Source organism: Lonchura striata, chromosome 4A (assembly GCF_050655825.1).
Source record: "Lonchura striata isolate lonStrDom1 chromosome 4A, ASM5065582v1, whole genome shotgun sequence".
Lineage (NCBI taxonomy): Eukaryota > Metazoa > Chordata > Aves > Passeriformes > Estrildidae > Lonchura > Lonchura striata.
Window position 1 is genome coordinate 17,621,206 of NC_140742.1, and position 23,983 is coordinate 17,645,188.

Sequence of the window (23,983 nt, forward strand, 5' to 3'; positions counted from 1 at the left end):
ACCATTCACTTGTACACACTCCACAAATGGGATGGGGTGGAAGATTGGAAAGAAGGCAAAACCTGTGGGTTGAAATAAAAACAGCTTAATAAGTGAAATAAAATACTATCATCATCATCATCCAACTGTAGTGAAAAGGGAGGTGACAAAAGAGAGACAGGAATAAGCTCTAAGAAGGGCAAGTGATGCACGCACAGTGCAGACATGGACCACTTGCTGACGATGTGCAGCCTGTTCCCCAGCAGTCATCAGTGACCCTGGCCAGTCCCCCAGGTCCTGTACTGGGCAGGACACTGTGGTATCCCCTTGGCCAGTTCAGGCTGGCTGTCCTGGCTCCCTGTGCTCCTGCCCACTGCACAGCCTTGGCTTGGGTGAGCCCTGCTCGGCCACAGCCATGACACTGGGGTGTGAGCATCACCATCCTCACACTGAACCCAAGCCACGGCCCTGCACCACATCCTGGGGCGAGAATTCACCCATTCCCAGCCCAAAGAGTGTGGGTGGGGGTGTGAAGGTGTGTGTTGAATGAGGGTCTGTGTGTGTGTGTGTGAGGGGCGGCTGTACCCCTGTGAGGGTGTGAATACAGGAGGGATGTGGCTGAATTAGTGAGGTGGGGCTGGGCCTGTGTTTGAGTGGGCTGTGTATTGGGGGTTGTATGTGTGTGGGGTGTTTTGGGGTGTGTGTAGTGTGGGCCTGTGTCAGGGTGTGTGTCTGTGCAGGGTGTGTGTCGGTGTGTGGGGTGTGTATGTGCAGGGTGTGTCTGTGTGCGGGCTGTGTGTGTCTGTGCAGGGTGTGTGTGAGGTGTGTATCTGTGTGTGGGGTGTGTGTCGTATGCGGGGTGTGTGTGGGGTGTGTGTGTGTGCAGGGTGTGTTGGTGTGCAGGCTGTGTGTGCGTGCGGGCTGTGTGTTGCTGTGTGCGGACCGTGTGTTGGTGTGCAGGGTGTATCTGTGTGCGGGGTGTGTTGGTGTGCGGGCTGTGTCCATGCGGGGTGTGTCCGTGTGGGCTGTGTGTGTGTGTGTGGGGTGTGTGTGTGCGGGGTGTGTGTGTGTGGGGTGTGTGTGTGTGTGTGCGGGGTGTGTGTGTGTGGGGTGTGTGTGTGTGTGCGGGGTGTGTGTGGGTGGGGTGTGTGTGTGCGGGGTGTGTGTGTGTGTGCGGGGTGTATCTTTGTGTGGGCTGTGTGTGAGTGTGGGGTGTGTGAGTGCGGGCTGTGTGTGTGTGCAGGTGTGTCCGTGTGGGCTGTGTGTGTGTGCGCGGGGTGTATCTGTGTGCGGGGTGTGTTGATGTGCGGGCTGTGTGTCGCTGTGTGCGGGCTGTGTGTGTGTGTGTGCGGGGTGTATCTGTGTGCGGGTGTGTCCATGCGGGCTGTGTGTCGCTGTGTGCGGGGTGTATCTGTGTGCGGGGTGTATCTGTGTGCGGGTGTGTCCGAGAGGGCTGTGTGTCGCTGTGTGCGGGCTGTGTGTGTGTGCGCGGGGTGTATCTGTGTGCGGGTGTGTCCGAGCGGGCTGTGTGTCGCTGTGTGCGGGCTGTGTGTGTGTGTGCGGGGTGTATCTGTGTGCGGGTGTGTCCGTGCGGGCTGTGTGTCGCTGTGTGCGTGTGCGGGGCGTGTGCCCGGGAGCGGGCGCGGGGGGCGCGGCGTGTGCCGGGCGCTCGGCTCGGCTCCGCTCGGCTCGCCCGGGGCCCGCAGCCGCCGAGGGACGGGCGGAGCGGCGGGGCAGCTCCCGGCGGGGATTTCGGGGAGGCGGCTCGCAGCCCTGCCCGCCCCCGGGGCGCGGAGCGCGATGCGGCGGCCGCCCTGCCCTGCCCGCCGGCGGCGCGGAGCCGCGGGGCCGCGGGCGGCGGCGTAGGGACCGGCCGGGCAGCGGCGGGCGGCATGGGGGCGCCCGGCGGAGCGCGGATGAGCCCCGGGCCCGCGGGCACCCCGGCGGGTACCGCCTGACGGAGCGGCGCGGAGGTGAGCGGCGACGGGGCGGCGCCGGAGCTCCGCGGTCACTCTCGGGACTCGGAGCCCCGAGCCCTCGAGTGCCGGGCGCGGGTGGTCGGGGCCGCTGCGAGCCCGCATCCCCCGGAGCCACCGGCACCCGCCTGCCCCGGCGTGGAGCGCTGCTCCCGCTGAAGTTGCCGGCGGCGGGGCCGGGCGGGATGCGGAACCGGGAGGGATGCGGGACCGGAGGGGATGCGGGACCGGAGGGGATGCGGGGCCGGCCGGGAGGGATGCGGGACTGGGAGGGATGCGGAGCCGGCGGGGATGCGGGACTGAACGGGATGCGTGGCCGCGCTCCCCCACGGGAGTTGCCGGCAGCACCGGGACTCGCATCCCGAAGGACGGTGCTGGGTTTTGTCTGCCCTTGCCCTAAATAACAGCACGCACCGACCACCTGCATCCTCGCAGAGCGGGTTAAATGCCGGTTTAAGTTGTTCCTTCGGGCAGCCCTTGACCTGGCTGGGAGTCATCTGGGTGCCCTCAGCATGGGAAAGGTGGCAGTGATACCGGAGAGGTGTTCTCTGCTGTGACGCTGGCAGAAGAAAAATGCTTTTTTTGTCGACCCTTCTTTGAACTACCAGGCATCTCGCAGTTCATAGTATATCAAATTCTGCAGGGAAAAAAAAAAAAAAAAGAGAAAAAAGAGCTGATTTTCAAGACTCTTCATAAGTTCATTTGTTTACTATGGAGCCGTGACTTCAGTGGTCTCTTTGGTATAAAAACATTCTGCTTGTGTGATATTTTTGGTGGCATTGACAACAGATTTGTTAGTCATGGTTATGAATATGGTAATGTGCGAGTCTCCCATTAAATTCTCCGTGCTCTAAGGTAACATGGTTGAACAGTCACCTACCAAGTCTTGCGTTCTCGAGCAGCATCACTTTGAATTCCCAGTCTGTTTGATCACTTCTTCTCAACTTTTCCACTGTGTTGTAAAAAATATTTGGTCCTTCTGCCGGTCAGATATAAACCCTAAGTTTTGTGCCCGGTGCATCTGTGCAAACGAGCTTATGTAATGCAGTGCCCTGTGCAGAAGGCAAGAGGTGATCAAGGAGCACAGAATCTCCCGAGTATGAAGGGACCCACCGGGATCAAAGCTGGGAGAAAGGATTTTTGGGAAGAGCATTGTCTTTGTGGTCAGGGTGCCTCAGTGTGTGTGCCTGTCCCCACGGGAGAGCTGAGCGGGGTTTTTCTGTTCTGAGGACATCCTGCCTGATCCTGGGCAAGGCTCTCGGGCTTCGTCGGTGCTGATTGCCTTCTCCTTAATGATGTCGTGTGTCACTGCTTCCCAGGGCTCCGTGAAGCTGCTCAGAAGCCCTTGAGAACACTTTTCAGCCAGGCAGGTACTGTGTAAATGCAAATTACTGTATTGCTGCTTTAAAAATGCTTTTCAGAAGTTAAAACGGTATCTTCAGGCAGTTTGTTGGAACTTGTAGCCAAATGCCTGTTCAGGGAGCTCTAAGGCAGACTAAAGGAACCGGCATTTTGACTAATACTCCCTCCTAAAGAAATCTAGTGTTGTTTCTCGAGAAAAGGCAGAAAAGCACCCCCCATTTAGGTGCTATCAGATGTGCCACTCTTTGTTCCGGCCGTGAGTGTTAGCTCCCAGTTTTCCTGCATGCAGCTTGGCAGTAATTATCAGCTGAAGGAATGCTTCAGCCCCAGACCCTTCAGTGGATGAGGACATGAAGGTGCTCCCCTGGACCACAGCACCCCTGGCCCGCTGTGAGCCCACTGCTCTCTGTGGTGGGGCTTTGCTGTTCCATCTGGCTGCACTTCTATTCTCCGGTACAGCAGGGATCAATACACTGTCAGCTAGGTGCAAGACTTCCTAGGCAAGAACTACACCTCAGATGCTGCTACAGAGTACACTTCTGGAATTAAAAGTAAAGAAAAAGGTCGAGGTGCTGGTTTTTGGTTTAGTTGTTTTTTTTTTTTCTTGTAAAGCGGTGAAGAGAAACTAGATGGAAAAGGACTTGAGCTTGAGACTAACCTCTGATCAGTCTTAATATATCTTGCAAGTGCATAGAACATTAATAGAATTCCTTATTTTTATTACTGGGCTTCTGAGAGAATGATTTCTGTTTTAATGTGCATCGCTTTCTCTGTAGTTTATGGAAATCTCATTGATTTTGTAATATGTTTTTTAAAGAGGTGTTGTTACTTTTCATAACCCCTTTCTGCTTTGGTAGAATCTCTGAATAGCTTCTAGGATTGCATTAAAGGTAATGCAAAGCTCAAAATTCTTTGATCAGCTTCCTTTCTGCAAAGATTTATTTCAGGCAACCTTAAAAAATCCTTAGAATGTCAATTCTGAGGTCTTTTCATGTTGTGGATTTAATAGACAAGGTACTGTCAGCTGAGCTATGAGTCTTGCTAAGAATATGATTACGTTGTTTTTTGAGAGATGTAGTTCTTGAAAACATACCTTGGAGAAGAAAATTCACAATAGCTATGTGCAAATATTTTTTTTTTCTACAACAGATGGAAGAGCAGTCAAGGGTGGCTAAAATTAGTTTGAAACAGAATAGATTATTCCTACAAGCACAGTAGTATAATTTGTACAAAATGAGCCAAATCCTACTAATTGTTACACTGTAACTGGTGTAAATATAGAGTAATTAATTTGCCTGGATTTTCTCCTTCTTTAAGAAGAAATGCAGAACACAGGGGATTGTGAGGCTGTTGGATTTTGACATGTTTGCAAAAGTCAGTTTTTCCTGAAACCCAGTGGCAGAATATGGCCCCCCACTCTCATTTTGACAACAGCATAATATTCACTCCCTGAGACTCCAGTTCCAAATTTGCTGTAATATGATTGTGGGTAGAGGGTTGCTGAATGACTCAGATGAATGTAGCTCAGAGTAAACAAACATGTAAATCATTTCTGGCTAGAGACAGAGAAAGGAAGGCATGAGAAGAGAAGAAAAAAGCCAACCTGCAGGATGAGACATTCATGAAGTCATGTTTAGCAAGGATCACCGAGTTCAGCACAGGGTGCAGCCATCAAAAAAACTGGGGTCTGGAGTTGCCACGGTGTTTTATCTCTGGGATTGAGAGGCACCTGTGTGGAGCGAGCGCCTAAATGCAGGTTTTGCACAGAGCAGAGTTCTGCAGCTGCTTGGGCTGACAGCCTGGAACAAAGGTGGGCAGGTTCATCCCAGCACCTGCATTTGGCACTTTTCAGAGGGTGAGAGCTGGGACCCTGGTGTGCTGCCTGTCCCAGAGAGACAGGGTGCTGCCAGGGGTGGATGTTCATCTCTACAATGTCCAGTTTGGGGGGAAAAAAATAGCACAAGCTAGCAAATGATTCCTAAAAGTTTCTGAACAGGAAATCCTGGCGAGCAATGTGGAATTGGTATGAATAACTGCAGAAGGGTCCAGACCCAGTGTGTGGTTGAGATTAAGAAGTACCGGAGCAGGTCAGTGGCTTTTAAACAACTGTGGGTTTCTTAGCTAGACAAGCACTAAATCAGAGCAAGGCAAAGGCAGCTCTCTGTTGATTTTCCTGCCAAGGGAGATGGCCAGTAAGTACAAATCACTGCAACAGAGCATCTTGCCAGCCAGCTCCTCTTGGATGGCCTGGCCCAGTGCAGTTAGGACTCAAGGGAGGATGGAGCTGTCCCTGTGTGAGGGAGCTGCAGTGGTGCAAAGCTGGGCCAGGGTTGTTGTTCTTCTCAGCTCTCTGAGCGATTCCGCTTCAGTGTGTTTTCAGGGTAAGTTAGGTTAAATTCCCTCTTGGGGAAGCAAGAGATGTGCTGGCATCCAGAGTTGAAATGAGGAGAGCTGGGGCTGGTCCCCTCCTGCTGCTGCATAAGGATCAGTTCCCTGCAGCTCTGCCTCCCTGCTGGATAACCTGCCTCGTGTTCTGGCTGCTTTTATCATCATGGCAAAGAGGCTGCTGTGTTGTTGTGTGGAGTCCTTCAGCATAAAAGTTGTGTTCTTCCTGAGATTTGTTTCCTTGGGAAGCAGTGAGTAGTCCCCAGGTGCAGTGTGGCTGGAGGTATGGCATCCTTGCAGTGTTTTCTGTGAGGTGATGCCTGCCAAGGGGAGGAACTGGACAGACAAGGAGTATTTCTCTCTGCCTATGAGTAGCAGGTAGACTTGGGTCCTCATTTTCTCCGTTTTTGATTTTCTTTAGGGCACATCAGATTTTATATGGTGTTGGTCACAGTGGCCATGATAAGAGTCTTGACCTGGGCAGCAGGATGGTTTCTGCTGATGGGAATGATGGGTGTTTCTGTTAGCTCCTTAGACACGTATTATTATTTATTCTCAGCTCAGTCTCTGGAGTCAAGCCAGGAAGCTGCTTTGTCCTTATTCCCTTCTCCCTCCTCTCCCTCTCTCTCCCTCTTCACGTGCAGTGAACATGTTCCAGTGAGAACTGAAGCAATTTCCTGGCCCCTCTCACGTGTCCTGCATCCCTTTTTTCATCCTTAGAGAGCAATCTGATTCACTCTTTGGGAAAGACTGGCTTAAGCACCTGAATAGAGTCAGATGGGTTCCCTATCATGTCTGCTAATTAAATTGTGATGCTCATTACCACAGGATACTGTGGAGGGCAAAAGCATAAGCAGGTTGAAAAACATGAGGCAAGTTCACAATGCACAGAGAGAGGACAGGAAGGAAGAAGGTCTGGGTGTGACATCTGGCTCCCTGGAATTTCCAGGGGATGTTGGGGCAGCTCAGAAGGGCACCCAGACTGCTGCCCATCACCTGAGATGGCATCCTGGGATAGAAGGAGCATGGATTTAATCCATTCCTGTGTTCTCCCAGCTCTGACATGCACAGCTTGCTAAAACAGCAGCTCACTTTCTGCTCAGTAAAATAGAGAGGAAGGATAGAGCCTATGGAATAGTGTTTATTGGTTATTTTGGCTCCAGAATTATAACCAGCATAGAGATTTCAGCATGCTCTCACAGGTATTAATGGATTAACATAGGAAGCTGCAAGAATTTCATTGTCTGAAGCCTTACTGACAAAAGCAGTGAGAGGATGAAGCCATTTGGGGCTCAGGGCTCTGGCTGGGACAAGAAGATGAAATAATTCCTCTTTCTCATTCGCTCTTTGTGTCCTGTTCATTCTGGTTTGTGCTGCATTACGAAATGGAGGTGCTGATCTCTTACTTAGCCTGGAGCTGCAGTTAATGGAAATCTCTGTATTATGTGTATAGGGGTATTTGAAAGTTTCCAAGTGGAAAGACCTCCAGGTTTATAAAATAGTCCTCACTCCCTAAAATTGTTCATAATAGGAACAAGAGGAATAAGGATTGCTAGGATGGCAGGGCCTTGTCACCCACTTCTCCTGTGAGGTCGAGTTGGAGGCAGGGATGTGGTCAGTGAGTGAATGGACAGGGAGCTGAGGGGGGTCCCTGAGGAAGGCTGATTCAAAGAGCAGCATCTGCTGCAAGAGAGGGATTTTCTAACTGAAAAGAAGAGGTTATGTGGACAAGGGAAGTAAGATGTGATCTATGGAAGAGGGCAGGAGAGCACAGAGAATGTTTGAACAAAAAGATGCCAAGTCCCCGCAGGAGCTATAGTGAAAAGCCTTTTCCCAGATCTTTCTGTCCTGTGTAATACCATCAGGGGATCCTCATCGGGGAAGAGCAGACTGAACCTCTGAAGAATCTTAAAAGTTTGTTTCTCCTGCAATATCTCATTTTCTTCAGCATGAAAACATGAAATTTCCTCTTGGGAGAGTCCATGAGGGCCATTCTGGAGCTGACTGGGCCCAGTGGCTCCCCAGGGATTGCTGAAGGGACCAGGGCTGCCCAGACAGAGCCCTGTGCTCCAGCAGCCTCCTGCTTCCTCGGCAGGGGCAGCAGCTGCTCTGAGGTGCTGCCTGGTCCCCCGTGGATGCACAGGAGGAGAGAGGTGCCACGTCCCGGTCCAGACAGACCCCGAGTCCCTCCTCTGCGCCACGGACTTAAGGGGCACAAGCTGAACCCAGATCAGGGCAGGGAAATGCTCTGTAGCAGGGAAAAGGGCTCCAGGCTTCTCAGATTTAAGGTCTAAACAAGGTTTTAAACTTCTGCCTTAAAGAGTGCATCTTTGTTTGAGCCTGGAGCTCTGTGTTTCTGCGGTGCTAGGGCAAATGTTCTGACGTTTGTCTGTGGCTTTCTGTGGATCTTGAGCTGATGCCAGCTTTGGAGTGGTATCTTCCCAGCTCTCCTGAGTTCTTCCCCAGCCACAGGGTGCCCAGGAGCTCAGTGCTGGGATCACCCTGGGAGCTGGGAGAGGTTTGTTGTGGTCCCGCGGAGCCGCGCCTGCGCACGGCCGGAGCAGCTCCGCTTCCACATTATCTCCTGCAGCTTTGCCTGCACCCTGTCTGTAACCTAATCAAACAGGCTGAGCAGCTGGTGAGTGGGAGCCCTGCCTGTCAAAGACAGGAGTATGAATATCAGCAGTCAACGAGCCATCACTTCAGCTCTGGCACAAAATGGAATTGGGAAGGGTAGGCACCCCTCCCAAAAATAAACCCATTGCTGTCCACAGGAGCCACATGAACCCCTGGCTGACTGAAATAGTTTGGGAAAAGATAGGATGAAGAGTGGCTTGGCTGAAAAGAAATACAGGATGCTGCAGTGGATGAAAGGAAAGAGGTGTTTTAGTGTTGGAACTCAAAATGTCCCTCAGACATTTTTGGAGGTTCCAGGCCCTGGTCAGAAGCATTTGAGACCCTGGCAGGCAGCTGGAAACAGCTGTGATTTTGGGTTTGAGCCATGGAATGAGTTACCAACCTTGCAGGAAGAGCAAGAAGTCACAAAAGTTTAAATATTATAGTAGAAGTAGTCACAAAGTAGAGGGAAGAATTTTTTAGTATTGTACAGGGGGTTTCTGTTTTGTACATGGGGGTCAGAAGTTTTAAGATGGAGGGGTCTGGGCCTGCCCTGTCCTTCCTCTTTCTTCTTCCTTACCTCCATGTTCTTGGTGATGTTGGCACTCACAGATTGGTTTAGAGCAGAAAAGCACCATTCAATATAGGTAATAGGCATTGGGAAAAACTGTGAACATGTAACACGTAATGTACCATATAAAAGATAGAAAAGCACTATTTAATATAGGTAATAGGCATTGGGAAAAACTGTAACCATGTAACATGTAATGTACCATATAAAAGAGAGGAGCAGCCCTGGGTGGGAGAGAAGAAGCAGTCGGGGTCAGAGAGGATGTCAGGGTGTGTGTGTGCCTCTGCCTGAGCTGTGAGCAAACCACAGCAGCCCCAGGAGAAAATCTTTTAGATAACTTGCAATAAACTGCCTTGAGACCCAACAACAGAGACTGCTGAGCCTTTCTTTGGAAGCTCGGGCTGGAGGAGAGACTTTTCCACCACATGGAGCCCCTGAACCAGGCCTGGGTTCCAATATTTTAGAAGTGTTTTACATACAAGGGTTTCTGGACAATCTCCAGTCAAAAATCTGGAGATTGTATCTGGACATCTATGGCCATCTGCACTGGTCATGCACCTTTGGAGAGGGTCAGGAAGCACACAGATGAGCAGATCTTTCTGGGTTGTCCTCTGATTTTGACAAAGATTTGAATGTACTCGTGAATGGAGCAAAACTTTAAAATAAGTGGTTTCGTCCTACAAAAATCATACAGATTGCTGGTATGCCACTCCAGTCTTTAAACATAACAGTCAGCAAGCTCTCAAAGTTTTAAATTATTTATGCAAAGAGGAGCATCTAGAGAATCCAAGAGCCTGGTAGTTAAATCTCTCAGCAGAGAGCTGGGGAAAGACAAGGAAAGGCTGGGATTCAGGCCACCAACACTGGTCTTTCTCTAGGGAGTAAAGATCAGATTTGTCAGAGTTATTAGCTCTGCCTGGTCCCTGCTCGGGGACATTTCCAGTCCAAGACTGAGTTAAATTCTCAGAATTTCCAGTTCTTGCCAGGCTGAAGGGAACTCTTCTCTCTCACCAGTCCTGGGGCTGGCTATGGGTTGAATTGTTGGTGAAAACTGAAGGACCCTTCGGTGAGCACAGGAGCAACAGTGAGAAATGGCAGAATTTCCACTGACTTTAGCAAGATTTAGATCTGGGCATGAAGAGCAATGTTTTATTTCAGATGTTCTCACTGTCCTCTAAAGATTTATTTTCATTATTTCTTAGGGCATGCTATGTGATAGCACCAAAATTCAGGGTGAAGCATTTGGAGTGTAATGAAAGGGTGATGTTGTTGCCATGGCCTTCCGGTACATTTTGGGATTAATCTTTCTCTCCTGCAAAAACCAATGAAACAAGGCTTGCTCTCCTGTGTCACTGACCTGTGCAGGGCAGGCCAGTTCAGGACTGTTCTGTCAGTTTGCTTTTTTAGCATCAGAGCATCTGTTTTTTGCTGCTTCTGCATACAGAGCTTCCCCTCAGTGACCAGAGGGGAAGGAACATTCAGCAGGGACATCTGACTTGTGCCAGGGACCTCTTCAGAAGCATCCTTCTGTCCCTCCCAGAATGGGGGCTGACTCAGCCCAGAAGTTTGGGCAGGAGCTCAGGCTCAGCCCTCTAGAAGCACGGAGTTACAGATGGGGCTAAAAGCCATGTGATGTTTTGTGCTGTGACAGACTGAGGTGAAGGGAATTGAGGAGCTGCTGAGAGTCACAGAGGAATGATTCCTACAGTCCTACTGCAGAGCCCCTCTCAGAGTCCTTCAATCTGGTTATTCTGCTTGGCTGAAGTGCTTTAACTGCCAAACTTGGAGCACTGAGGCTGTGAGAGGATGCTGTGCCTGATTGTTCCAACATTTAAACCAGGATATAACCACAAACACCTGTCAAGTCTCTGCTGTCAGGTTATTCACAGCAACAACAGTTACACTGGGTTTTTTTTGCTTGCTAATGGCCATTTCAATCCCTGATCCAGGTTCTACAAATGGCTCTGGTGTTCCTGGATGTTTGGCCAAACATGCTTTTGCCAGCTCATAGTCTCTAATTTTCCATGATGCCTGTAGGAGATTTTGGGCAGCCACAGGATGTGGTTCTGTTTGATCCAGTCACTGATGCTTGAGCCTGAGAGCCTTTTCAAATGCCCTCTGGTCACACTGGCAAGGTGAGAGCTGTTACCCACATTAAGGGTGGGTTTTCCTCCCTTTCCAAGGGATCACCAGGCTTGAATGGGAACAGCTGGGGCATGCAGAGAGAGCATCCACAGCACTGAGTCCTGGTCCAGAGCATGTTCCTGTGCTTAAATATTGAAGCATTGTGAAGAGAATGAAGAGTTGAAAAAAAGAAATCAAATTAGGCTTTCAGTTCTTGTTCACCTCCGGAAATTCTGAAGTATGTTAATGGCATTATTACTGTGCCCATATTGCGGCTTAAATCGGATTTATGGATTGAGCCTGTTAGCGTGGAGTTAGGATAGATTAGCAGCATTCCCACCCATTTTACAGGCAAGGAAAGAGAAACACAGCAGCAAGATTGAGAAGTCCAAGCCAGGTTTCTTCCTTCCTTGAGGCTGTGCCATACAAAGCTGTCACCGAGTTCAGCTGATTAGCTCAGAAGCAAACGAACAGTGTGCTACTAAAAATGTGGATACATGAGGGGCACCATCCTGCTGGGTGGATTTTGTGATGGATGGAGTCCCATTTTATTCATCTTTTATAATCTCAGTGCACAGAATCTGCCTTCGTGAGTACTAAATGGGGAATCAAGTCATAAAGAATTGAGACTTCAGATAGGAAAAGTGAAGAGTATGGGCAGTTCTTCAGTGGAAGTGAAGTCTTTTATAGGGAAGATAATTTATAAGTATCGTGGTAACTGATGCTGCTCAAAAGTACTGTGTGTCTGTTGGTTTGTTTCCAAATTAACCAACACATAAGTAGAGCTGCTCGTGCCTCATTTAAATTCTTTTTTTGTCTTGGTTTGGAACCAGAGGACCAATCTAATGTTTTTCATCCAACACTCTTGTTTAATCCATGTGGATCAATTATCATTATCAAGAGCTGCTGCTAAAGAGAATGTTCTGCACCTGAAAAATGAATTCTTGAAAGAGCCTCCTCAGCCTGCAGGATTTTCCTATCCCACATGGATCTCCCCAGTGCAGTGGAGATGCTGGAGACACAAGGGGTGTTTGAATACCAGGATTTTTAGTAGGAGCAGCTCAGTTTTTTTAGATGTTTGGAGCATGACTGCTGATGTGCTTGAATCCCTGAGAACTGATGGATGCTGCAAGGTGATGGGCTGTTCCTGGTGGAAGCCCAGTCATCTGCTGCCACTGACCAGCCAGGATGTAGCACTGCTGACAGCTCCTTTCCAGTCTGGGCAGCTGAGGAGGCCTTATGGGGTAGAAAAGCACAGCTTTAGTTCAAAGGAAATATTAAAACCCAGCAGTGTGTGACTGTGGCAAGAGTGAATCCTGTTTGTGTTTGTTACAGCCCAGGAATGTTCCACGACCTGAGCATCTTCACCCTCCAGGGAAATGTCAAAACAGTCTTTGCAGAGCCCCCTCAATGTTTCCTGCTACCCAACACTCTGTTTTCTGCACAGAATCACCTGGAGATGATCCTTTTTTGGTCCATATTTGTGCTTCACTGGGTTCTAAACTTCTCCTAAGGCAGCACACACCCAAGCCCAGCACAGCACTGCTGATGCATGGATAGAGACATACTCCTCATTGTTCTCTTTCCTATTTTTTTGGGTGCTGAGGAAGGCAGATAGAGCTCAAAAGTGAGAGTGACAATAGACTTAACTCAAAGCTTAGCAGGCTTTGGGGCTGAGAAGTGAAGAAGTTCAGTGGCAGCATGTGACAGACCACGTTGGTGGGACATGAAATGGGCAGCAGTGCACAGAGATGCTTTGATGTGCTCCCAAAGCTTTGCAACACCTTCCCTGCTGAGCTGGAGAAGAGTTTTAGTTTGGAGAATCTAGTCAATGGCATCACAAGTGCAAAAGAAGCAGGAAGGAGTCCAGGATAGTGACTTCTCTTTTCAGTTTTAGCTGTGCAATTAGGAGTTATGTCACTGGAGTGTGCAAGACAAGTGGATCTGCATAAGCAGAGTGAAATTCAGAGTGCACAAAATGCATTTGAAACAATTTGGCTCTGTTCTGGCTGAAGAAAAGTGAAGGAAGAGCATTGTAAATTAATACCTAACACTAGAAAAGAAAACAGGAAAGGAAGTTAAGCGAACGGATAGGTCTAAGTGCTTTTGTGCTCCAAAATGACACATAAATATATACAGATTTAATTAGGAGAGGGTTATTTGAAAGCTCAGAGCCAACTATCAGCCTCTCACTTTCTCACAATATTTTGTTACAGCCTACTATAAAATAGGCAGTTAATTAAAACAGATTTATTCATCCAATCATGCAGGTGTTACAATGAGACAGTGTTTCCAGAACCTGGGTATTTTTGTTCAGTTTAATGGAAAGTAATAATGTCATGTAGGAGGTGCCTGTACCAGGCAATATTCACCCCTCCTACCTTCGGTGTGTTCAGTGCCTCTGCCCTGAGCCCAGCAGGCTGCAAACACTCCCTGAGATGTTGTCCTGCATTCCAGGTGTGAGCAGGGAGCATTTCCCTGTGGTTTGGTGCTTGCAGGGCTGCAGCTGCTGATGTTGCTGCTCAGGCTGTGCCGCGTGCCCTGAGGGTTTGCAGCTGATGCTAATGCAATCCATGAAGTGGAGTCACCTTGAGTTTGCATTTCTCAGCATCTGCGAGTGCAAACCTGCTGCTGCACTGCAACAGAGCTGTCACTGCTGCTCTGAACCAGCCAGGACAGATCTGGGAGCTGCGTGGCTCCGTGCTAGCACTGCACAAACCAGGGTGGACAACTGGGGTTTTCCCCCAGGGAGGGGTGGGGTGTGTGTCTGTTTTAGTCGTGGCACTGTGGGAATCCAGAGCTTCCCTCTGGCTGCCCTGGCAGGTCTGGGACCCTGGCAGGGGTCAGGAACCCCCCTGGACAGAGCCCCCAGAGACACTGGCTGTGATCTCTGTCCATGGAAAAGAGTTTTCAATCTTAAAGGATGGATTACAAGCTCTCAGTGTTTGATATAAGCAATAATTGTGTGGCACAGGTGCAAAAGTAAAATTTTAGGATTCTAGATGAGGGGTCCAAAGGGGACAAGATGGAGGAAATTGGGTGTGCCTTGTCCTTTTTCTCCTTCTTCATGCCCTCCATGTTTCACTGTGGTGTTGGCATTTTTCTGTTGGTTCAGGCTGGGGACACACTGTCCAACGTAGGTGACAGATATTGGCACGTTCTTGTAAATGCAGCCCAGGGAGTTTCTGGTATTTAATGTTTGTCACATCCCACTGAGGGCAGAGCCCCACACGCTGCCCTGCAGGACAGAGCTGGGCAGGGCAGCAGAACATGGTAGAGATAAACAGAATAAACAACCTGGAAACCAGCACAGACCAATTATGGCTCTGCTTTGGCAGCGGGGCTGACAGACAGAGACTTTCTACAATCTCGGAATCATCAATACCACAGATTCCAACATGTCACCTTTTCCAGGCTTTAAGGAGGACATTCTTGAGTTATGCTGAACACTTTGTGGCAGTTTCCCCTCACTCTTGTGGCATTATGTGGCCGTGCTGGGTGTGTTTGTGAGCAGAGCAGTCTGTGGGATCTTTGGCACAAGTGCAGCATCCCCGGAGCTGTCGCTGCCCTTCCTTTTCTTCTGTAGAAAGTTGAAGTCCAGAAAGAAATCTGGGAAACACACGGGTAGCCTTTGATTTTTTTCTCCCACCTGAAATGTCAGCCAAGTGACATTTGTTGTCAGTCACAGTGTGACATCCTGGACTATCCTGCTGAGGGTTTGCAAGGGGTCTCAGGAACTCTCCTGAAATACAGGAAATTCTTGGAGGAGTCCAGCATCTTTCACCCAGACCCCTCTCTCCTGGAGCTCCCCTGGAAGGTGATCCATGGTTTCTTGGCTAAGTCAGCAGGGTTTGGGACTGGAGGATGATTTGCTGAGCAGGTTTTTTGGCTTCAGAGAGCCTCTCACTTACAAGTGGGACACTGTTTGCTTCACCTGACCCAGCGCATTCAGGATGAGTTTAAGTGCTGCTGTCATTAAAAGCACCACAGAAAACTCAAAGTACAAATAAAGGGAAACTGGCTAATAAGCCTCATATAAAAAAAAAAAATCTGACCAAAACCAGTTTTGAGGCACAGAATATACCCTTAGCAAAATATTTTGATTTTACTAAGGAAAATAAATCATCCATGACTGAGTGAGGGTGCACTGCTCTGAGACACCTCAGGAATGAAATAAAATTGAGAGTACCAGGAGGAAAAATAAAGACTTGAAGTAGAGAAGCATCTGCAACTTGGAGTCCCTCCAAATTGCACACTGTGAATAAATGGCTCTTGGAGCCTCAAGGCCCTGGGGGTGGGACAAGGACTGAGGTGCCATCCTCCCATCATGGCAGGAGGGGGAGGGCAGGAGACAGGTGGGACTGGGGGCAAATACAGCAGTAACTGGTGCGGGGTGGGATGCACAGCAGCTGCCAGGGTCAGTCGGGTCAGCAGCAAGCAGCACCTTTAATTATTTTAAGGTAAAGCTTGGAGCAAAAGCAGGACAGAGAGAAGAGCTGTAGTCACCATGATCATGTGGGTAGAGTCCATATGGCTTCTGGTCCTCCTTCTCTTCATCATGGAAATCCAGGGCAAAAAAGCAAATTTGTCCATTCAAGTAACAGTTTACTAACGAACACAGAATGCTTGGATTAGTCCATAGGTGTGTGGAACCTTTGCTTCTTTTTTGCCAAGGTCGGGATTAAATGTGCTAGATGGCATTTCTTGTTGGGACTCAGATGTTTATTAGTTCTTATCTCTGTCATAGTCTCACAAACCCTGAGCTCTGCAGCACTTTACTCTTAACAAACTAAAAATGGAGCCCTGTCTCTCTCTCTCTCTCCAAGGCCTTTTAGGGATAAAGTATCCAATTAAGAAATGACATCTAAATTATTTTTACTTTTAACCCAATAACCAACCACCCACGGCCTGCAATGTGGACTTTTTTATCCAATTACACAAAACCACCCAAACCCATGGAGAAGAAGGACCAGCCACTGCCCTAAAACCTCCATCTTGCTTTATATATATTATTATATCCTAAGCCCTTAAACTCTTAAGTTTTCCACCCTGTGATGTCACACACTTCTATTCAAACTCCACACCCATAATCCCAGTTCTGTAATTCCATTTTGGAAGCTTCCCCATGGCCTCAGGTCAATGCAATGCTCTCTTGGGGGTCAGTGTCTGTCAGCACAGAAAGTCTGAAATCCTCAGGATTCCAGCACAGAGGGGATGCATACTCAGTTGACATGGGAAGAGTTAACTGCAGGAGACTCTGAGTTTTTCTTCTAGGAGAAATTCCTCAGTGCACCAGGATTGAGCAGAGACATTTAAGAGCTGCACCAGTTCTCTGTCCAGCTGGAGCACCCCCCCTTGCTGACAAAAGATGAGTTCCTTGCCCTGGGATCTGTGGGATGAGCAGTGGCAGCAGCATCCCTGGCTCACTGTGGGGAGAAAGAAAATACTTGTGCTCACATAGATGGAGCCAAATGGGTGAGCAGCTGACTTAGCACTACCTAAAATCAGGGCATGGCTGGTGTCTGTAGTTTTCCATGCTTGCCTGGGTGAAAGCTGGAGAACGTGGCTGTTTGCCTCTGTTCTGCAGGGCTTGGCTGCAGGGGCTGCCCAGGAGAGCAGTGCTTGTGCTCCCCAGAGGTGCTTGCAGCTGGTAAAATCCACTCCTCTGTGTTTTGATCAGAAATCAGCAAAGGTGGACCTGAGCTGCAGTTCTGGCAGTGTCTCAGTTTGAAAAGACAGGTTCTGCCAAGGAAGGCAGGAGCCTCCTCTGAAATGGAAAATGTAAATCCCCTCCCTCCAAATTATTATAATTTTGAAATTAAGGGGCTCTCAGGCAAAGATATGGGAGCAGGAATAACAGTTCTTTACTAGGAAAATTAAGAATATAAATGCAATAATACAAACAAACAAACAAAACCCCCTGCCAGAGTCAGAGCAGCCCTGTCCCCTGTGTGTCAGGGAGGTGACACAGCCCCATCCCAGGGGGGCTCAGCCCTCCTGCAGTGCCAGCTGTGCTTCTGCTGGAGCAGGATCCTGCACAAGGGGGGAGTTTTCCTCTGGAGCTCCAGGGCTGGGGGAGATGGGCCTGGGCTCCTCTGGGAATGCAGGGGGAAGGAAGCTGCTCCTCTGGGAATGCAGTGGGGATAAAGCTGCTCCTCTGGGAATGCAGGGGGAAGGAAGCTGCTCCTCTGGGAATGCAGGGGGAAGAAAGCTGCTCCTCTGGGAATGCAGTGGGGATAAAGCTGCTCCTCTGGGAATGCAGGGGGCAAAGGCTGCTGTGCTGTTCCCAGGTCAGATTGGATCCAGGTAGGAATGTTTGGCTCCTCCCCTGGGCAGAGCAGCTCCCCATGGATGATGGAATTTTCTCAGCCATGCAGGGACACTCACTGGCCATGAACAGGAGATAATTAATAATTTATGTCCCATGAACAGGAGAGATCTCCTGGAGGGAGGATGGGTTGTGGGAGAGATAAAGAAAACTGCCCAAAGAACAGCAGAGAGCTGCCCCAGCTCTGACAGATGGAAATAGAATTCACACCCCCAGCTAAATCTTTCAGCCTAAGATGGGGAGGAAGGAGTCAGACCTGGGCCAAAGGTAGGCAAAGAATGGAAATAGAAAATTTGGCCTAAAGCATTTAAGACAGAATTGAAAAGAGGTCACCACTGGCAGCAAGATCCAGCTAAGAAAACAGTGCAAGGGCTCCTCAGAGTGCTGGAGAGGACAGGAAAGTTGGTGCTGAATCTGGCTTTCCACTGGAGAGCTGAGCTGGCAAAGGTAATAAATGAGCAGGGAAATCTCAGAGAAACAGGCTGAAGAAGCTGAGGAAAATCAGACAGGCTGCAAGTACTGCAGCACTAAGCAAAAACCAGATCCCTCATGGCACTTCAAAATGCAGGATCCAGGGAATATAACCTCAGTGCATTGAGAAGAATTCGGCCTTAGTTCATCAGAGGAAGAAAATAGTTTTGGTTTGTTTTTTTCCATGCATATGGAGGTAACTAGCTACTAAATACAAACCCATTCCTATAGTACAGTTACAGAAAGAAACCTGAAAAATTAGGTTTCGAGGAAATTGTGAACCTGAATACTTTTGGTGAATCCAAATTAAGTCCTGTATGTAATTAAGCTAGCAGGGATGCAGGGTAATCCAAAAGAGTCAAAGAATTAATTTTAGATTTGTGACAGAAGCAACATCAGACTCAGTATTTATTTCAATCATACAGTCTGTCTAGGAACAGCTCAGAATTTAGGAAAGTCCCACTCTTCCCTTTTGATGATGCATGTAACATGCCTTCCATGGATATTATTTCTGTAGTAATTTTTGCTGTTCTATGAAAACTAGATTGTGGGTAATGAAATTTAATGGACAATGTTCAAGAATGCTAACAGCTAATTACATGAACAAGGAAATGTGTAAAACTAACCGTAGAGCTTGAAATTATGGAGCTGTACATGCTCATTATGCCAATGTCCATTGAAATAGTAAGGGAAAAAATCCCCAGCTCTTCATTCATTATCACTGCCAGTTGCTTGTTATACAAGCTGGGTTTAGCCCTTTGTATCTGTTTTTTAATCAGACACTTTATCTGCTTTTCTATATCTGGAAAGAAGAGTGCTGATATTGAAGAGGAGAGCTGTGCAGTGAAATTTCTTGAAAATAGGAAGAAGCAAAAAAAAAAAAAAAAAAGAATTCTAGGAACAGAACAGGTTCCTGTCACAGCAACCAGGAGCAGGTTGTGCTTGCTTGCAGGCACCAGTGGTGCCTCACACCCTGAAACCAGATGAGAGGAGCAAGCAGAAGTGCAGGTGAGAAAAGCTGCTTGCCCAGAAAGGCAGTGGAACAATCTCCAGTCACTGGGATGGGACTGTGGGATGGATCAAAAGCTGCTGCTGAGAGTCCCACTGAGAGTCCTGATTACTTTTCAACCCCAGAGAAGCTCTCAGGCACCTCAGGGATGCCACCCACAGATTATTTTGCCACATGTGGTGGGGTGTGCTTCCTAACAGACCCTGTTCTGGTGGAACACCAGGCTCTTCCCATCACTGGTGTGAGAAACCAAAGTCAGGGCAGAGCTGGGCACTAATCTCATCTCCTGCACATTAATTCTGCTTGTTTTGCCATGGACCTGATGATCTGTGGGCAGCTGGGCTGATGTGGTTCTGGCTGATTTCCCCGGCCCTGTGGGAGCTATGGAGGAGTGCAGAAAGGCTCAGGTGGCTGTGCAGGGGGATCTCAGCCTGACACTTCTGGCCCCAGCCTGTGCTGAGAGCTGGAAACAGCTCTGGAAACAGCCCTGGGAAGGGAGGATTACGTTCTGAACACTGTGGTCACAGCAGGAGGTGGTTCAGAGTCCAGCAGGGGGGTCAGCCTGAGCAAGCAAAAGCTGGAAAAGTAACACACGCCAGGTGAAACCATGTCTGAGTGATGCCTGACATCTGCAGTGGTCCCTCCAGCACTTTGCATAGTTCCTTAAATTCTCTGCCTGTTGCCTGTGTTTCAGTGAACACCTTAATCACAGCTCACTTCTTGCACAAGTTTTATTTATGTAGCTCCATTTAGGTAGGGCCAAATAGGTGGGGTGTCTTCAGACACCACCCAAACATGGAAGTTAAAAGGATAATAAGGATGCTAAAAAGGAAAGTAATGCAAACTGGTAACTTTCATCTCCTCTGCTGTATAAGGATTGGAGTTGTCACCAGCAGTTGTCATGCTCCAGGATTAAACCCCTCACAGAGATAGATGGGACTGTTCAAACCCTTTGTTCCTTTCCAGGCTGTCTGCTATCTCCTGTAGCTCTCTAAACATCAGATATCCCTGAATTTTCAGACCCTTCAGAGCCATAGATGATGGAAGATTTCAGATGAAGAAGCAAGAGGAAACCAAAAGAAAATGAGGATTTGAAAGAGCAGTGCTCATCAGAAGAGACCAGCAGTGCATCATCTTTGCACATCTGCTGCTCCAGTGCCTTGTTTGAGGGAAAACATCAGCAGGGAGGTCTCACTCTGCACTGCAGTCTTGCACTGTCAGTCAGTGGTTAAGCTGTGGAGTGCAATGAGGTTCTTTCCTGCCCTGGATATTCTCTCAAAAGTTGGAAGTGTCTCTTGCTCTGCTTTCCTTAGAAAATGGGGGTGATGGTGCTTCCCATTTGTCAGGGCTCCCTAACCAGATGTGTCATTGGCAGGGATTTGCAGGAGGAGGGCCCTTTGAAAATAGTGCCTGTCTGGTGATATCCACTCTGTTTGCATTTCTGTCTGTAGCCACGCTTATGAATGTGCTTAAATAAAGTTCTCTAGTGTGCAGCATATTTTACAGCTGATTTTAAGCTCAGTGTGGCAGCAACAGAGGTGTCTTGCAGCAGAGAAGCTTCAATAGGCCGTGCCTGTACAGAAATGCATTTCTCCTCTGCCAAAAGTGCTGTTAAATTGGTGGCTGCTGTATTGGATTGAGTCAAAGGGATCCTCTGTCCCCCCATGTGAACAAGGTGGATAATCTCTATCTGGAATGATTTAATGGAATTACAAAACTGCCTCCACGGAGAACACCAGTGATGCTTCTGCACTGTGCAGGCTGAGTGATAACACCCTCCCAGCTTTATAAATAGCAGAGCAGGCAATCCCTGAGGTGTGTGGGCTTGAGCCAGGGCACACAGTGCCAGTCACCCTGACCTGCTACCGGGCAGAGCACAGGCACATCCCCTGCTGCAAGGATCATCATGGGGCTTTTTCCAGCCAGGAAGGGACTTGAGAGGAGGTGCAGCAGCCTGCAGAGAAGATCTGGCATCCCCAAATGCAGCTCCCAGGAAATGGTCACGGCCCCAAGCCTGACAGAGCTCAAGGAGTGTTTGGACAGTGCTCTCAGGGATGCACAGGGTGGGATTTTTGGGGTGTTTGTGCAGGGCAAGGAGTTGGGCTGGTTGATCCTTGTGGGTCCCTTCCAGCTCAAGATGTTCTATGACTCTCTGTTTCTGTGATTCTTGTTCTGCCAAGTCCACGGGCTCCAAGGCCCATTTCTCCTCTCTGTCCCGCATCTCAAATCTGCAAACTTTGGCTTAAAGTTAGGAGATTTTTAAACCCAGAGAATTTGGGACACTTTCTGTCTGGTTTCTGCATCAATGAAGTTCACTCTGTGACTCACACTCTTTACTTCACACCCCAGAGGCTAGAAACTTTTTTTTTTTTTCCCTTTTCCCAGAAGAACACATTCTCATATAATTATTGAACTCCCAAGGCTGAGGGCTGAAAATAAACCCCAGCAAGTGTGGCTAGACTCCCAGGGAAGTGACAAGCATGGCATGATCACTGTAATCTAGACTAGTGGTGCAGTCTGTGAGCAGCTAGGGGAGCACACAACCCTGGGGAAGGCTCTCCTGGGGTGAGCAGCTCCTTGATACTCTGCTGGGAGTGATGCTGCTCCTTGGTGTGGTTTATCCTCACTCTTCATGCCAAAGCAGTTGCTTTCAGAGTCACTTCAGAGGCACTTTGCAGACAGTGCAGTGCTGCTCCCTTGGCAGAGATCAGTATCTTGTGAGCCATCTGTCCTGTAAGAAACAATGCTGCCTTGTCAGGGAGATGGTGAGAACGATATCCTACACGGTGTAAGCTGCGAGTTAGCAGCTCCACGCAGACGTTCAGGAAAGACTGGCAGCATAAAAAGCACAGCTTTTATCAGGAGTGCACAGATAGGAAGAAACCTCAGGCAGCCAGGGACGTTCTGCAGGCAGTCCTTGTTAGGGGAAATGAAGCAATTAGTCAGCTTTCCTCCTTGCAGGTTCAGTGCTCACCAGCCCTTTTATGTGCAGTAAATCACAATTTTGGTGCGTGGCTGCCATGATCTGACCTTTGGCTTAGGTAGAAGCCAGGAAAGGATAAAGCAGGTGTGCAAAGTAATGTTCAGGGAGAGCAAAGGACAATTTGGTGGAATTGTGGGAGCATGAATGTGGGGAATGGATCTGTGGAGAGTTCTCAGTGCCTGACAGAAGGCCCACACAGTGTGCATCTGTATGCAAACTTGAGGATGAGAAATGCTGACTTTGAAATGCCGTGGACTAGGACAGACATTGTTGGGAGAGAAATAGAACTATGAAAGATATATTGTATTAGGACCCATGAGGAATAATTTTAGATGATTGTCTTTAAGGCATTTACAGGGTGGTGTGGCAAAAGCTGATAGGCCAAGAAACACTTATAGTGTATTGTAATTAGGAAATAGTAACTTCTGATTGTGATGGTGTGAATTATAGCATCTGTATTGTCTCACCCTTCAGATGAGACTGAAAATAGAATAAAAGTTTTTAAAACTCCTCTCAGTTGCTCAGTTGCCCCATCTCTGGGTCAGAAAAAGGGAATTGTCTGCCACATGAGGAGCAGAGCTCAGCTCCTGCCTTGCAGGGAGCTCACCTTGTGTCCTGCTCGTTCCTCTGCCAGAACTGTAACTCCTGCCTGGCAGAGGGAGCACAGAGGGAACACAGAGGGAACACAGAGGGAGCACAGAGGGAACACAGAGGGAGCACAGAGGGAGCACAGAGGGAACACAGAGGGAACACAGAGGGAGCACAGAGGGAGCAGGGCACAGAGCTCTGGGGCACCCCAGGGATGCCCAGGCTGTGAGGATGGCTGGAAGGGAGCAGGGCAAGGAGCCTTCGCAGAGCCTCGCAGGGGACAGATCAACACCAAGAGAGAAAAAGAAAACTGGTGGAGGCATTTGAGGTAATGGCCACCTTGGGGTGATTTTCATTTAACTGCGAGCTCTCCCTCCCAGCAGAGGTCAGACTGAAAAGGAGAAAGCGAGGCTGCGTCAGAAGGGACCTGGGAGGGAGGAGAAAGGAGAAAGGGAGGACAGGACATCTCCTCGAGAGAAAAATGAATGCCTTGGACTGGTCTGTGAATCCAACAGTTAAGACAGACCCCAGGGGCAAGGTATTTGTTAACTGTTTTCTTTTTAAGGTTTGCAAAACGTTAATATTTTAAGCAGTTTATTCTTCATTAGCATAATTAAGAATACATAAGTCTAAACTCAGTGAAAACAGAATTAACAAATTAGCAGGTGCAGGAATTTGGAAGCGAGGGGTTTGGGAAAACAGAGCTTGTAAATGTCGGCATTAAGTAGAGCAGGGAAATCGTGCCAAGCTTTATTTATGGATTTGTGCATTTCCTTTGCCTAGGCCCACTCCTGCAGCCAAAGAAATGCATCTCAATTTAAACATGAACCCCCTGCAGTTATACTGTAGCTGAGCCTGAACCCCAGAGCATATAAAATAAAATTCTTCTGAGCATATAAAATAAAATTCTTCTGAAAAGAAACTGAGGAGCCTTACCTCAGATGTCTCTTGAAAGCTGAGGTGGCTTGAATCAACTGAACAGGGCAGCAAACTGTGAAATTAAATCCAGAAGAAAATGGGAGAATATTTTAGAAAAATATCCTGATGAAGGAAAGTATGAAAATAAAAAAGCAGTGACATTAAGGTGTACTGCAGACAAGGCCTTGGGGGGGAAAAACCATCCTATGCCCATGTGAGAAGTTCCCCTTAGGAAGACCAAGAACTGATTTCCAAGATACTGTTCTGCAGATTTTTCAATGTGTGGCAGAGTAGCCCTGTGGGTATTTAAAATAAGGTTTTTCCCTGGTAATATGGGACATTTCTAGTTGTTATCATCACTTCCATCCCTTGCTGCACTCCAGATCGCTCTGGCACTGGGCTTGTCTCAACAGGCACCAAAGTACTGCTACACCTGTTAAGTGTGGAATATATGTGTGTGTATTTATGGGGTATCCTGCCCAGTTACTACTTGCTGTCACAAGGATGAAACAAATAACTTCTGTTCTGCTGCAGATTTCCAGCCCATACAACATGAGGATGAATACTGTCTGTCCTTTAAAAAGGACTTTTAGGCCTGTGGCTCAGAAGATCAGAGTGTTATTATTGTTGGTAGCCAAAGGGCACAATGTAAGTATGGCAAAGATTAAGGAAT

The 23,983-nt window shown here is 48.4% G+C and overlaps 1 protein-coding gene across 2 annotated transcripts in view; it reads left to right on the plus strand.

The window, feature by feature from the left end:
- Nucleotides 1-1,800: 1,800 nt before the first annotated feature.
- TRPC5 (transient receptor potential cation channel subfamily C member 5) overlaps nt 1,801-23,983 on the plus strand; it is a 104,817-nt gene continuing 82,634 nt past the window's right edge. Inside the window, exon 1 of one of the 2 annotated variants that reach the window (XM_021525254.3) lies at nt 1,801-1,952. The gene's annotated coding sequence lies outside the window, so the exon portion shown is untranslated. Of the gene's footprint in view, nt 1,953-2,188; nt 3,326-23,983 lie in introns of those variants that run through there. The other variant, XM_085570526.1, reaches the window with a different exon arrangement.